Source organism: Callospermophilus lateralis, unplaced genomic scaffold (genome assembly GCF_048772815.1).
Source record: "Callospermophilus lateralis isolate mCalLat2 unplaced genomic scaffold, mCalLat2.hap1 Scaffold_63, whole genome shotgun sequence".
Lineage (NCBI taxonomy): Eukaryota > Metazoa > Chordata > Mammalia > Rodentia > Sciuridae > Callospermophilus > Callospermophilus lateralis.
The window spans coordinates 6,495,706-6,512,810 of NW_027514713.1; the positions used below are offsets into that span (position 1 = coordinate 6,495,706).

The 17,105-nt window shown below is 36.9% G+C and overlaps 1 pseudogene; it reads right to left on the reverse strand.

Moving 5' to 3' along the window:
• Positions 1-3,132: 3,132 nt before the first annotated feature.
• Positions 3,133-14,625, reverse strand: LOC143389494 (centromere protein Q pseudogene; annotated as a pseudogene).
• Positions 14,626-17,105: the final 2,480 nt, after the last annotated feature.

The window sequence follows — 17,105 nt, forward strand, 5'->3', positions numbered from 1 at the left end:
TTAAGTACCTTAGTAAGTTGTGGAATCAGTGCCCTAACTTGGTGAGTTTGGCTCCCACTTTGGTACTCTCAATTCATATGCCAGGTCATCTGTGCAGTCGAGCTCAGACACTTTCCAATCTCAAGCACTCCACTCATGTCCAGTAGTTTTATGGGGAGGGGAGTGACACATAGAAGCTAAGTTCTAGAAAGAACCAGAGTGGATGAGCTGCTCTACCCACTCAGTAGTATGGGGAGCTTAACTAGTATTACTGTGTATGAGAAGGAGGGACACACATCAAGTCGGACACACCAGGGCACCTATACTCTTAGTCCCACAGTAGTAAGGATCTGCTATTTTTACAGCTAAGTTTTTCATTTTCAAAACCATTTTTTAAAAAGCTCAATGTCCTTTAAATCCTCCAAATTGCCTTGTAAATTAAGTGTAACACATTTTGAGCAGAGGAAACAAAGGCCAAATTTATTCATCCAACCACATATTTAGTCAACAAGCATATATCAAGTGCCTGTTATGTTCCAGGCACTATGACAAGATCACAAGGACTTATAAAGTGGAATTTTTGTGTCCTGTTCATAGGTAAGGAAATGGAAGTCCTAGGAACTGCATCTGCACTGACCCTATGAGATATGGATATCAAACTGATAGACACATACATACAAAATGTATGTTGAGCAGAGGAAATAAAGTCAAATTTTGGGCATCAACATTACGTATTTCTTTTTCAAAGGGCAGAATCGATAGTCTTTTTCTTGCTGCCTCATTGTAAAATCCCACTGTGATGTTCTCGTAGCCACAGGATAGACCACATAAAAAAATTCAAAGTGACATTTGTGGAATAGAAAGTCACTGCTAACAAAAGGGATACAAATTGAAATAAACATATATTAGAAAATAATATCACCCTTGGACAGTGCTTTGAAATCTTTTGGGAAAAGTGGTTGAATGCATTGGGGTGGGTGGGGAGCCGGAAGCATGGGAGGACATCTTCCTTCTGTGGGTTCCCAGTATTTCAGGCTCCCAGTTCCCCAGTCGTGGAACATCTTGGAATGTGCATGTAACTCTGGGCTGGAGAGCCTGGGGGCGGCAGGGCCCTGCTATCAGGGGTTGGTTGGAACCCGCCTGGATCCTTGGTATGGTTCAGCAGCTCTCAGGGCTGGGAGGTGAAGAACTTCATGGGAAATGCAGAACTTGACTCCCCAGGCCCTGAAAGCTGAGGCCATCCTGGAGATGTATAAGAAAAAGTAGTGATTCCTGTCAGCTTCATACAAATCGCCACCATCTTGGCTCAGTTTCCATCAGAGGCTGCCCAAATGCCTCTGTTAGCCTTCTCTGGGTTCAAAGTCAGTGTGTCAGCTCCACGTATTTCTTGTGAGCATCTTCCCTCTGAGCCATACTCTATTTCTTTTACAGCAGAGCCATCGTGGGGCCTGGGCAGTGAACAATGATGAGTGTCCCTCTTGCTCCCAAAGCTCCTGGGACCTCTCTTACCTACCCATCTGCCTCAGCTTGCACACACAAAGGCCCGCCCCTGCATGGTGGCCTTCTAAAGTCAGGCCAATAGAAGATCTCAAGAAGGGTCCAGACATTTACCAGGAAAAAGGTTTTTGTTTCTCTCCTGGGGAGAACTTAGAGACTTTGGCACTTCTCAGAAGAGAGCCAGGGGCAGGGGAGGATCACTGCTCTGAGTGCACTGGGCAGAGGTATGGGGATTAGCCACCCTGGGCCTGGCTTGGTTCCTCTATGGAGAAGCAACCTCAGCTGTGGGTGCCAGAGAATGTTTTGCTTCTAGTGAGAGGAGGAGGAGATAGGAGAGGAAATAAAAGCACAAAAATGAAAAACAAAGAATTCATGAAGGTCTGATAAGCAGTTCAACTATGTAACAAAACATAAATATTTGGCAAAATGAGTTACTCCAAATACTTTGTATTTCTAAAATTGAGCTGCATTTCTCTTAGGCTTTGAAGTTTTTCAGCTCTTGACAATCCTGAGCAAATCTGAGGAGGATGGAGATTGAAGTTCATTTCCTTCTCTGAGTGCTCAGCAAATAAAATTTCTATTCTCTGATGCCTGGTAAAGTGATTTTGCTGTTTTTTTCTTTTTTCAGGCATCTCTTTTCAAATACAGGTGTTTGCTGTTTGTGTGATGACTCCATTCAGCATTTTGTCAATGAGCAAGATGTCCTGGAAAACATTATCTTGAAATGCATCAGGAAAGTTTTATACTGTCAAAGGACAAAATGACCACAATTGTTTAAAGAGTTTACTTGGGTTACTTATTTTTTTTTTCTAGAATTGGACAACATTTCATTCCATGGAATAGAATAAGTTTTCTGATAGATCTAACAAAGGAGATTGGTTTTATAAACAGAAAAAGGATGAAGACAGCAGAAACAGAAGAATAAGAAATGGATTCGCCATTTCAGTTATTTTCCTTGAAGGTGGGGGTCAACTGGGGACAGAGACAGAATCACCAAAAAATAATTGATTGATTAACAGGAGACAGAATCACAGAAAAATAATTGATTGATTAACATCAGACTACATCAGGTTACCTTTTTCTGTATAAGGATTAAGAGAGAGAAAACTTTATTATCAGGCCCTTTGAAACTAATCTGTTTGGGAAATTTAACTGTTACCTTTCTAATCCCAAAGGTTAAACAGCTTAGTTTAGCCTGAGTGACTCCATTTTGCTTTTTACTCTGGTCTGTTGGGACCCAGTACGGGAGCCTAGTCCAAAATGAGGGCATTCTGTAAACAATTTTTTTGAGTGATAGCAAACACTTGTTGTTATTTTTTCATGAGGCACTAACAAACACTTTATATATACAAAGTCATGAAAAGTCAGGACAAAGTCTTCTGTGCTGAACAATAAATGAGCTTCATTCAGCCATTATATACCATTAGATCATATCTATTCATGTTTTATAGTTTTAGGTGAATAATTGCAAGATACAGTAATATAAATATTGATCTTCCAGATTTGCAACTGCTATAAATAGAGATTTCAGGACTACATTAGATGCTCATTTTAAAGTACACATTGGGCTTCAGCCTCTATAATACCATCATAAGCTAACAGTTTTATAAATTCAAAAACATTAAATTTATATAAAACAATCTAAAAATAAACACTCTAAGAAGTGTCTAGTTTCTTATATGGTTCACTGATGAATGTTGACAAGTTCTTCGTTTAGATGAATTTTGAAGATCATTCAACTTCTTTAGAAGAGCCTTCAGGTTTGGAATTAGTATCAAAATTTCTTTCTGAAGTGTGTATGCTTTGAGACTGTTCTGAGCAAGTTCTGGAAGACAGACTACCCCACTACAACCCATTTGAGGCATCTGTTTTACCTTCTTCCTCATGTGCCACAATCTGAACTTTGTTCTTTAATCTCTGAATATTTCCAGTCATGAATTCTGTGTTTTCCACTATTTATCTATTTCTTCCTACAATTATGTCAGACCTTCCTCATTAGCTCTGTTTCCTGCCTTCTCCTTTTTCAGTAGACACATTATTTAAATATTTCATCTCTGGGGAGGAACTTTCATGGGTTCACGTAATTGTAGCAATCTTTTCTTCAGGTAGTTGAGATGATATTGAAATTGTTCTTTTTTTAAAATATTGTTACTCAAAATTGCTATTATTCCTGGATCCATCATAGTTTGCAAATGCTCTCTGGTTTTCTTTGAAAGAGGTTGCCAGGTTTCTTTCTTGTTGGATGCTATTTTTTTAAATTTTTTAAAAATTCTAATTAGTTATACATGATAGTAGAATGCATTTTGACACATTATACATAAGTGGAATATAACTCCTCATTTGTCTGGTTGTACATGATGTAGAGCTACACAGGTACACAGGTTTTGTAATCCTAATGTAATCCTCACTTTTGAAATGCCCCCACCCCCAGGAAGACTTCCCTGGGTAAAAAAAGGTGGTCCACCTCTCTCTGAAGTCCCACAGAACTTGACTTGTACCCGAACACTTATTTCACTGTACTACATATCATAGAAATTTATGTTTATGTTGTCTCTCCTGTTGATTTGTAAGCTCCTCAAAGGCAAGATTTGTGAATGTGTTACATATATTTTACATACATACCTCCTCATTACTTTTAGCACAGTACCTTGCACTTTATCGGCACACAATAATTGTGTGTTTAATTAATAAAATAAATGCAACCAAAGCTAGATCTGCTGCACGGTAGGACCTGCAACCTGTTCTTACAAGAGAGGATGAAAGGAATTAACAGCTCATGTTCTCAATTAGTCAAATAAATGCCTCTCTTATTTTCTCCATCACGACTCTGGATCAAGCATTTTACATTTGGTCAGGTTGGTTGAGTAGTTGAGAGTTTAATGGTTTAAGTGAACACTTTTCTTTTTCTGCTTTTTTTTTCTTCTTTTGGAATTATGAAACTTTTCTGGACAAAAAGGAAAAATATCTGGGTGGGAGAAATCGGGTGGGGCCAGTTAAGCCTGCATTCTGCTCCTGGGTTTAGTTGTAAATACCAAGCTGTTTTAAAGAACTCTGGATTAAACTGCTTCCCTCACACTGGATTCTGGGGTGTCTTCTTCAAAGAATTGAAAGCAGAAAGATTTGGAAGCTGAGACTTAATCTGAACAAAAGGTACTATTTTAAGTCAAAACATCTCCTGGCACAGGGGGTGGGGGTGGGGGATGAATTCAACTTGAATTCCAAGGGGCAATTGCTCTTCAGTACTTACCCCTCAGATTATCTTTAATAATTTTTCCCTGCTTGTATTAATTTTTTTTAAGCAGAGATGTCATTTTGCCATAGCAACTTAAAATATACTTTGGGGAAAAAAGGATTAATAATCATTGGCTATATCTATGAAAAAAGTGTTTCATTTGATTTGCTTTGATAATACCCCAGTAGGTGCTAGTGACACATTTAGAGTGTTAACACCCTGTAAATGCTCTGAACTTAAAAGAATAAACATATTGTAAAATAATCAAATAAAATACACTTTGGGTTCCTGGAATGTACTAGAAGTTATGCCTTCATCCTTTGATTCTTTTATAAAATACATGGTATGCTGTGCTCGGGTAAACAATTCCTGTCCTTTCTGTTAAGCATCCAAGGGTTGGAGGAATTTAGAAACCTTTGTGGTTGTTGTTGTGGGGTGGTTGTATTTACTTCCTAGTTTGTGAGTTATAGTGTTGTCCATCCAGGTTTTGTGGGTTTGATGAAGCGGCTGCTCATCTGGGCTTGACTGGAGAGAGTCTATGAGGCAGTTAGTGGGCAGTAATGGGGGTAGAATCTGTAGCAAACACCCAATAGTTGGAATTTCTCATTTCTAGGACATCTCTAATTATCAGTTCTCCTCTTAATCCTACTAAGTTCTGCCAACTCTCAGAAATTATGATGAAGTTTCTCCTTCTGGCCAGGTGGCCCCTAGTAAAATTCCAAAGCAATTCATTTGTGTTCTTAATTTGCACATTTGCTTCAGTGTTTCTATTCCCAGGTTACTCCTGTCAAAAACCTCCTTGATTATGGTGTGGCTCAGGATCCCCTTATTACAGACTTTTTTGGGAGCAGGGCATGATCTTCCATCACTGTGCTCCAATCTGAGGCCCCTTCCCATCATGAATCAAAGATCACATATGTTCAAGTGACATCAGGTTCACTTAGTATACAGGGTACATTCATCAGGCTAGGCGGCTAGCCTCATGGTGTGGCAGCACACTGGATTGATTCTGCAGGCCTGAATCAATGTTTTCTCACTTATCAGTTGTATGTGTCCTTATGTAAATGGCTTTTTTTTTTTTTTGTAACTTCCGTAAGCCTCAGGTCTTCCATCTGTAAACTGGAAGCAATAATAGTATCTACTTTTAAGGGATTGTTCCTAATATTAAAAAGAGATACACAGATGGTAGATTCTCAATGACAGCTATTATTAATATAAAGATTTGAGGCTGCAAACATTTCCATCTCTTATCTGCCTTCCAATATTTTGGGGGTGAAAATCACCAGGCACTTCTTGTGTACTCTCATTCATCTTCACATCTTGTTGACTGTCCATAGGAAGCACTTTCAGATGTATCAAGCTGATTATCTCCCTCTCCTTCTTTATTTAACTCCTAAATCTTCCGTTTTCTTCTGTAGTCTTTACTATTATTCAAGAAAATTATACAAACAGAGTCTTTCGATTCCTTGTCCAAGGTCTCATAATTTCAGATAATGTCACTTATGCAACATTTTAAGATATGCTGGTAAATTTCTAGGAGGAAGTTACTAGGGATCTTCAAATGGCCTACATGTTGGGAAGATCAGAATAGCTTTCAAGAGCCTGGTGATCCATCTTGGGTACATGGTTTAGACAGTACACTTCTTTCATATAGGTTAAGTAGGGAGTGTTGAAGCCATTCTTATCAAGCCAGAGAAAATGTTAGTCAAAATCATCAGCTAAACTGGGCGCAGTAACACACACCTGTAATCCCAGTGGCTTGGGAGGCTGAAGCAGGAGGATCATAAGTTCAAAGCCAGTCTCAGTAAAAGTAGGCGCTAAGCAACTCAGTGAGACCCTGTCTCTGAATAAAAAACAAAATAGGGCTGAGGATGTGGATCAGTGGTTGAGTTCCCCTAAGTTCAATTATCAGCTAAATAATTTCCAAGTTAATTATTTTGCATTTTTGAATTTACATTCGTCCACCCAGTTCAAGACCCTCAAAAGAATGAGAGATGACTTCAATATGTTAAGGATTAGCTGCTTCCCTTGGCTACCCCAGTCATCCAAATTATAAAAGTAGAATTATATATTGTAGAGTAATACCTTCATAAATCTGTTTCTAAGAGCCAGAGAAGAAACATCACAAGTGGGGAATTTCATATGTGTCCACACATGTACAGAGTTCAGGCTCAAGAAAATAAATGTGTCAAGAATGCGTAACTGCTGCTGAGTAATTATGCAACTTACATTTCTGCCAGTAAATTTTGAGCCTGATTTATGTCAGATTGGACTATAAATCCACTCTTTGCACCAATTATCAAAAATATACTTTACAATATTGAATATATTATTCTCGGAGAGAAAATTAAACAATGGAATGTGGGGTTGGGTCCATGCTGCCAACTCTGGAGGATTGGGGTGGGATGGAGTGTCTTGAGAAGGCAAGACTCAGTTCTGCAAAGAGAATTAGAAACTAAGGATCCAGAAACTGTGATGACTTTACAACCCTGGGTCTGAGCTCTCAGGTAAGAAAATAAGGAGAGAAGGCATCTTACATTCTGTGGGGAAAATGGGTGAATCATCTTGTTAACTAAAGGAACGGGAGAAGATTGTTCTGAGAGAATGGCAGCTACAAAGAGGTTGAAACTGCTGCAGTTAAATAATATCATGTCTTACTGTCTGCATTAAACCCTCATCAAGTTGAATTTTGGGAAAAAAATCATTAACACTGAATATTTCAACTGTCTAAGGTTTTTAGAGCTGTACAGGGTAAAGCGTTCTGAAATAAAAAAAGAAAAATGATAAACAATCTTCATATCACATGCATACATTTAAAGTATGTTGAAGAAAACTCAGCAGTTTAAAAGGCAGTGGTTGAGTGAGTCATTGGTGGACAAGCCATAGTGAAGTTGTCACCTGGAGACCAGACGGGTTTTTTAAAGAGTAAAACAGGGGGCTGGGGATGTGGCTCAAGCGGTAGCGCGCTCGCCTGGCATGCGTGCGGCCCAGGTTCGATCCTCAGCACCACATACAAACAAAGATGTTGTGTCCACCGATAACTAAAAAAATAAATATTAAAAATTCTCTCTCTCTCTCTGTCTCTCCCTCTCTCACTCTCTCTTTAAAAAAAAAAAAAGAGTAAAACAGGAAGATTGTGATATCTTACACAAGGCTTTCTTTTGTCTAGAATAATTTACTTCACATTCTAGTTTCTTTACTCATCACTTATTTTAGAATAAGTTTTAATTGATTGAAAAAAACCCCCACAAATTCCAAATCTCAAACTCTAAGTTAGTTTATAGAAGAACATTGGCACACAGATCAGGTGAGATTGGCTGTTTCATCTCTGATCAAATACAATGATGTTGGATGTTCTTTCTTATGACACATGGAATTTACATATGATCAAAGCCAAAGTATTCATGTCCAATAGTGTGTATTTTCATTCATCATTGGACAACCATTATTAGAAATTTTTAAGTGAAAAAGGAACATGTTTGTTTTACCAAGTTAAACAATAAAGTAATATGGAATAGATAAACACTAATCTCCTCCACTGGTCCAATTTTCGATCCCTGATGACACAGTGATTGTTAATGGCTTGGTATGTCTCTTTGTACATACTTGTTCATAAATACACATATGTAAAACCCATACATAAACACATATTATACTATTAATTTTTAAATGGATTTTACATTAAACATTACTTGGAGATGTTTTTTGGCATTTAATAATCTACTTTGGCTGTCCTTCAAATCTAGAAAATATATGTAATGATTGTTTTAAAACTGTATAACATTCCATAGAATAAAAGCACCATAACTTATTTGATGAACCTTTATGTAGTATTCAGTTCTTTTCCCTTACAAACAATGTTACAATGAATATCTCCAAACATGATACTCTCATTTTTTTTTTGTTGGATAGATGGTCCCCATATAAAATTGCCTGGCAAACAGCATGCATATTTTACTTTTTAATAGATGCTGTAGAACTATTTCTCATTTTCCCACCAGCAATGAAAAAGAATGTCTTTTTTTGCATATGCTTCCTAGCACTAGTTTTTATCAGTGTTTTACATTTTTGCCAAACTTGTACTTGATAAAGCATTCTGGGGGTTATTTTCATATGCTTTCTGGCCACTTGCATTTCCTCTTCAATTTCAAATTTCACTTTTCATGGCTGGTAGATTTTAATATTGTGTTGTTGGTGGTTCTTTATTAGTTTACAGAAGTTTTTTTATATATAATCAAGTACACACACACACACACACACACACACACGTATGCGTGGGTAGAGCAATGCACCAAATAATAGTATTTTTGCCAATGATGGAGTATATACTGGTGTACAAATGGTCCCATAAGATTACAGTGCGGAGGGGAGGCTGGGGTTGTGGCTCAGAAATAGAGCGCTCGCTTCACACATGTGAGGCCATGGGTTTGATCCTCAGAACCACATAAAAATAAATAAAATTGAAGTATTATGTCCAACTACAACTAAAAAATAATTTAAAAAAAAGATTACAGTGGAAGGGCTGGGGATATAGCCTAGTTGATAGAGTGCTTGCCTTGCATGCACAAAGCCCTGGGTTCAATCTGTAGCACCACACACACACACACACACACACACACACACACACACACACAAAGATTACAGTGGAGCTGAAAAACTCTTATTACCTAGAGATGTGATAGTCATTGTATTACTATGTATTAGTCAAGTGTTTATGGTGATGCTGGTGTAAACACACCAAATGTGTTGCCAGTTGCATAAAAGTATAGCACAACCATTTATGTAAAGCAATTATATTTGATGATAATAAATGTTATTGTTAATAATAATAAATGACTATGTTACATACTAGTAATAGTACAGATTACTATTTTATACATTTTATTGTTTAGAGATAACAGACAGGAAGGTCCCTTGGAGGAATTCCAGAAGTCATTGTCACAGGAGATGACAGCTTCATGATTGTTATAGCTCCTGAAGACCTTTCAATGGGACAATGTTATTGATGACACTGCTCCGTGTAGGCCTAGGCTAACGTGTGTGTGTCTTTAGTTTAAACAAAAAAGTTTAAAAGGCAAAATAAAAAAATTTAAATAGAAGAAAGCTTAGAGTAAGAATATAAAGAAAAGATATTTCTATATAGTTGTACAAAGTATGTTGTTAGCTAAATGTTATTAGAAAAGAGTCAAAACATTTTAAAAAATTAAAAGTACATAAAATAAAAAAGTTACAGCAAGCTGAAGTCTATTTCCTATTGAAGAAAATGTACTTTTAAAATGGATTTTGTGGAGCCTAAGTGTGCAGGGTTCATAAAGTCTACAGCAGAGCATAGTCTGGGCCTTCATATTTTCTCACCACTCAGCCACACTCACCAGGAGCAACTGCCAGTCCTGCAAGCTCCACTCCGGTAGTGCCCTATAAAGTGTGGGGTTTTTTTGCATCTTTTCTATTGTATTTTTACTGCACTTTTATATGTTTAGATGCACAAATACTTGTAACTATGTTACAAATGCCTACAGTATTCAGTACAATTATGTGCTCTACATGTTTGTAGCCTAGGTCCTATCATTAAGGTTTGTGTAAATCTACTCTATGCTGTTCATATAAGAAAAAAATCACATAACCATGCATTTCTCCAAACATATCTCTGTCTTTAAGCAAGGGATGACTTTGTATGTTTGTGCAGGTATAAATTTCTGGAATTAATTTTTAATATGATGTGACACAGTGTACTCAATTTGTTTGTCCAAGGAGGACAGATAATTATGCCATGCCTATATAATAAATCAATCATTGTCAATTTAATCATTCTTCTCCAATAATTTAAGATGACACATTTATTAAATTGTAAAACACTGCAAATCCTCCTTTCTTTTGTGCTCATCTATTCATGCTAGCATCATACTATTTTATATTATTTTAATCTCACTTTTAGTAAATTACTTTATTTAACCAGCATTCTTTGTTATATAAAAATCATTGGGATGAGCTTTGGACATTTCTTTATTCATCAATTCCACACATAGTTATTACGTACCAAACATGTGCCAGGAAATTATTATGCTGAGAATATGGGCATGAGCAAAAGGTAAGAAGCTCCTTCCCTCATGAAGCTTACATTAACAGGTGAGACAGACAATCAAACATGAACACCACCGTCACCACCATCATCACCACCAAAAACAACAAGAAAATGACAAGCTACTTATAAAACATGTTTTAGAGTTTGAGCAAAGTAAACCAAGGAGATGTGAGGCAGTGACCAGTGTAGGTCAGGTGATGAGTGAGGACAGGCCATTTGAAAACAAAATTGTTTCCCACTGGAAATTTGGTTTGAATTCCTTCATGTGAAGATTATGATACAAAATCTTTGCACATTAGAGTCTAGGGCATCTTTTCACTCAGGCAGTGTTCATGTGCACATTCTTTGATAACATTAAGCAATTTCTTTTTCTATGTTGATCCCATTTCTTTTTAATAATTTAATACTGAATAGGCTTCATTTTGCTTAATATTGGTTGACTTCCTTTGTCACTGTCATCTGCTTTTAATTATAAGATTTTAAATGGTTTATATTGCTTTCGCTACAGTATATTTCATGTGTAAAAACACCACTGAATAAAGACAACAAAAAGAAATTTAAAAACACTTGGCTTTCTATCCCTAAACCAGAGTGTACTCAGAAGGAATGACTGGAAACATTAACACTGAACAAGTTTCATTACAAAATCAGAGTATTTCTTCTCTTCTTTTCTCCTTCCCTTCCTGTTCACAAACATTAGGTGCTAGGCATGGAGATTCATGGACGTGAATCTCAAGGGGACAGTAGGCCAGTAGGAGAGTAGCAGATAAATATAAGGATTACTTTACAGTATGAAAAATTCTTTCATAAAAGTTACTAATCATTCAGTTTACATTTTTTCGCCTTCCTAGTTCTTAATACCTGATGACTGAATCTGGGATAGATGAGGCCATCAGCAAACAAATGGCCTGCATGCTGAGAATAGTTTTTATAGTTTTAACTGGTTGGGGAAAAAAAATCAAAAAAATTATTTTATGACAAAATTCAATGGAATTTACATTGCAGCACTCATAAATGGTTGTGTTGGAGCATGGCCATGCTCGTTTGTTTGTGTATTGTCTCTGGCTACTTTCACACTACAACAGAGTTGAGCAGTTGCCACAGACATCGTATGGCCATACAGCTAAAATGTTTACTATCAGGGCCTTCATGGGAGAAGTTTGTCAACTCCTGCTTCAGACATTGTTTTTATTCCCCCTCAATTGCTCAGGATACTTGATTGCACGTACATTTCTTGAGTTCCAGTTACAGGTGCACAGGAAATAGCAGCAAGCCTGAAGGACAGGTTCCTTGTTGTCATAGATTGTAGAGTCTAGCGAGTAGAAGACAATAAAGAAAACAAAATTTCAATTGATTCTGCTTCCAAAACACAGCTCAATTTTTTTTCCACTCCCTCATTTTATACAAACATAGACCAACTCTCTGCCATCTTTTTTTTTATTTGTTCTGATTAGTTATGCAGGATAGCAGAATGCATTTTGATTTATTGTACACAAATGAAGCACAGCTTTCATTTGTCTGGTTGTACATGATGTAGAGTTGCACCACACGTAAGTCATACATGTACCTAGGGTAATGATATTCACCTCATTCCAACATCTTTCCTACCCCCTTACTCCCCCTCCCTCCCCTTCCCTCCCTGCCCTTTGCCCAATCAAGTTTCCTCCCCCACCCCCATTTTGGGTCAGCATCCACTTATCAGAGAGCACATTCAGCCTTTGGTTTTTGGGGATTGGCTTACTTCACTTTGTATGATATTCTCCAGTTCTATGCATCTACCTGCAAATGCCATAATTTTATTCTCTTTTAATGCTGAGTAATATTCCATTGTGTGTATATATATATATATATATATATATATATATATATATATATATATATATATATATATCTCACAGTTTCTTTATCCATTCATCTATTGAAGGGCATGTAGGTTGTTTTCATGGTTTAGCAATTTTGAGTTGCGCTGCTGTAAACATTGAAGTGGCTGTGTTACTGTAGTATGCTCTTTTTAAGTCTTTAGGGTATAGACTGAGAAGTGGGATAGATGGTCAAATGGTGGTTCCATTCCAACTTTTCTAAGGAATCTCCATGCTGCTTTCCAGATTGATTGCACCATTTTGCAGCAAGGTATGAGTGTGGCTTCGCCCCCACATTCTCATCAACACTTATTGTTGCTTGATTTCTTGATAACTGGCATTCTGACTGTTAGATGAAATCTTAGAGTAGTTTTTTTGGGAGAACTGGAAATCCAAATGCAGCAAAATGAAACTGACCCCCTGTCTCTCATCATGTACAAAACTCAACTCAAAGTGGATCAAAGGACCTAGGAATTAGACCAGAGACTTTGTGCCTAATAGAAGAAAAAGTAGGCCCAAACCTTCATCTTGTTGGATTAGGCCCCAACTTCCATAACAAGCCTTCTGAAGCACAAGAAATAAAATCAAGAACCAATCAATAGGATGGATTCAAACTAAAAAGCTTCTTCTTGGCAAAAGAAACAATCAGTGAGGTGAAGAGAGAGCCTACATTTTGGGAGCAAATTTTTGCCACACACAGGTCAAATAGAGCAGTAATTTCCAGTAAATATGAAGAACACAAAAAAAGAACAACCCAGTCAATAAATGGGCTAAGGAGCTGAACAAACACTTCTCAGAAGAAGAAATACAATCCATCAACAAATTTATGAAAAAATGTTCAACATCTCTACCAGTTAGAGAAACACCTCTCCTATATTGCATCTGAACTCTTGCATGCTTCCTTACTTGTCTCCCTACCTTGAGCCTCTGCTCCCATCACCACTGTCTATTTGGAACTTGAGTTGGATTATATAATCTCTTGGCTTAGAAACCTTCTTTGCTTCCCCAGTGCACTTAAAATAAAATTCAAACCCTAGTCCTGCTTGTTACAGAAGATACAGAAGACTTCCCTGGCCACAGTGTAGGGAGTAAGGAACTTTAATTTGATGGGCAGGACATAATAGGAAAAAAATAGAACAGGAAGGAAGAAGGTTGGTTCTTGTGATTCTGGATCCAGCCAATGGGTGAAAGGTAGAGTCAATAATGAGTCTAGGAAGAAAAAGAAAAATGAATTTTCTTGTTGAAGCAAGGATGTAACTATTGGGTATATAAATCACAAATTGTATTTTGTCAATTATATTTAAAGTACCTGTGTGATATCTATTCAAGGACTTCAGTGAAACATTTGGACCACTGAGTTATGGACTCAAAGGCAGAGTCTAACCCAGATATATAAATTTGGGAGTTGTTAGCCCATGGGGAAGATTTAAGCTGTAAGACTAGAAAAACATCCCCAAAAGACCAAGTGTAGATCCAGAAGAAAAGTGAACCTTGAGCAAGCCCTGAGGTCTGAATTGAGGTCTTACTTCTTTGGGAAACATAAGAGTTTGGCAGAAAGTTTCTTCTGCTAGAGTTGGATCATAAATAATACAGGACCTGTGCTAATGATCATGGAGGCAATGGGAATTTAAGCTAGAAAAATGCAAAAGATTATTAAAAGCATATTTTATAAGCAGCAATATCTTTGACTTGGCTAAATTTAATCTGGGTCTTGTAATACACAGCTTAGGAGTTCATTTAAATTTAATTTGTATAGGGTGGAAGAGTTTTTGACCTTTACAACTCTTGTTGCCAAAAGAGTCACATTTATTAATTTGTTCACCAATTTTCCATCTATGATTGCTCTTCTGTTCTTTGGCGTTAGTGTGCAACATAGAGATTTCAAAAATAGGTGTCCGGATATCCACAAAGACATCAGAGCCTTTTAGCTCCTGTGTCTGCTTTTGTTTGGAATGACAGTTGACTGAAGTTCCCATCTTCCCCCTTAAGTAAAATATATATTTAGAAATTTTTAGTATAATGACTTAAATATCACCTAGTAGATTGAGGCAAGCTAGTAGGATTAGAGTCTAAATGCCACTTCCTACACGAAGCCTTCTGATTGTTCTCTTTAGGTGACATCTCATTTAATAAGGCATTGAAGTTTACATAACTATTGGGAATTCTCTGTGCTTTAGCTACTAAGAATATTAACTCTGAAGTGAGGCTGCTTGAGTATCACTGACGAGCTCAAAAAATCTGGTAAATTATTCTATTTCTTTGGGCCTCAGTTTTCTCATCTGGAAGACTGAGGATAATAGAAGCAACCTGATAGTGTTATTGAGGTTTAAATGAGACGATCCATAGAAAGCCTAGTGTGGTACCTAGCAGATAGGTTTGTATCAATAAATTTGAAATATTCCTTTTAACATAGCTACTCCCACCCCCAGCAGATTGTGTGCATTGGTTGAGGACTGTTTGTATGGCATGGATCATGGTGCCCTATGTATAGTGAAGTGTTTGAAAGAAGTTACATTATCTTTTAAGAAATAAGGACATTTTCAGAAACACTTTAACTTGGATAAAATAAGTGGTGGAACTAAATTGAAAAATCTTACTTACCATGCTGTGTTGTGCAGTGGAATCTATAGGAGTTGTTAACCTGTGAACCACCACTGAAGAACCCGCATTGCTTTTATCTAAGCTGGGCTGTATAAAACATAACACAACTAAGAGAAACTCTAGCATCTTGGTCATTATGGAACAGATAGAATTTTTTTTCATGAAGGGTCCTCTAACTTTATGTTGACACTAACTATATTGGAAAGAGAACATGAATTAATCTTTTAAGATTTTACTGCTGTGTTTCATAGACTGCTAAAAAATTATCGAATACACTTCTGCATCAGTTCCTTCCATTGAGCTCAGTGACAAGAAGTAAAACTTTCATAGTAGTGAATGAGGATCTTGTACAGGTGATAAACTGAGGCTCCCGGATATAAATTAAACTGATCAGTGTTATGGTCTGAATATTCGTATAAAAGACAGTTTGACTGCCCAGCTGCTTTCAGATAAGATTTAAGAGCTGTTTAGGAAAAAAGAAAATCTGTATAAGCATTTAGCTAAAAGATATCACTGATTTGTAAAGGTAATGTTATTATTAGCATTTATACTCTTCTTATTCCCCCAATGAGTAATATTTTAAATGTTTTTATTAGTGCATTATAGTTACACAGAGCAGTGGCATTCACTTTGATATAATCATACATGTTTGGGGTTTAATTTGCTCTAATCCCTAGTGCTTGCTCTTTTCCTCCCCTCTTCCCTCCTCCTTTTCCCCTTTCTTTCCTCTACTGAACTTCCTTATATTTATTAATCTATTTTTAATTGTTGCTTTATAGATAGACAGGTGGAATTCACTGTGGTATATTCGTGTTTAGACATAGCACAATGTTGTCAAATGTGTTTGCATTTCCTTCCTTTTCCCCATCCCTCCTTCCTCCCCTGCTTCCTCTGCTTCACTTAGCATAATTTTCTTCAGTTCTGTCCATTTACTGGTAAATTCCCTAATTTCATTCTTCTTTATGTTTGAGTAAAACTCCATTGTATATGTATGCCACATTTTCCTTATCCATTCAGTTGATGTGCACCTGAACTGGTTTTATAATTTAGCCATTGTGAATTGTGTTGCTATAAACACTGATATGCCTATAACACTGTAAAATGCTTATCTTAATTCTTTTTGGATAAATATTGAGGAATGGGTTAGCTGGGTCTTATGGTGGTTTTATTCCTAGTTTTTTGAGGAATCTCCACACTGCTTTCCAAAGTGGTTGCATTAATTTGCACTCCCACCAACAATGTATGAGTGTACATTTTCCCCCACATCCTTGTCAGCATTTATTATTATTTGTATTTTTAAATTCTTTTTTATTTATTTATTTATTTATTTGGTACTAGGAATTGAACCTAGAAGCATTTAGCCACTGAGTCACATCCCCAACCCTTTTTATTTTTTATATGAGACAGGGTCTTGTTGAGTTGCTTAGGGACTCACTAAGTTTCTGAGGCTGACTTTGACCTTGTGAACCTCCTGTCTCAGCCTCCTGAGCTGCTGGGTTTACTAGTGTGCACCACCACACCCAGTTATTATTATTTGTATTCTTAATGATTGCCTTTCTAACTGGAGTGAGGTGGAATCTCAATATAATTTGATTTGCATTTCTCTGATGTCTGCAATGTTGAACATTTTTTCATATATTTGTTCGCCATTTTTATTTCTTCTTTTGAGAAGTGTCTGGTTCTTTTGCCCATTTATCGATTGGGTTATTTGTTGTTTTGGGGTTGAGGTTTTTGAACTCTTATCCACATTCTCGATGTGGATACTCTGTTGGAGGAAAAGTGACAAAGATCCTTCTCCCATTCTCTGTGTTCTCTCTTCATGCTCGTAAATGTCTCCTTTGCTATGCAGAAGCTC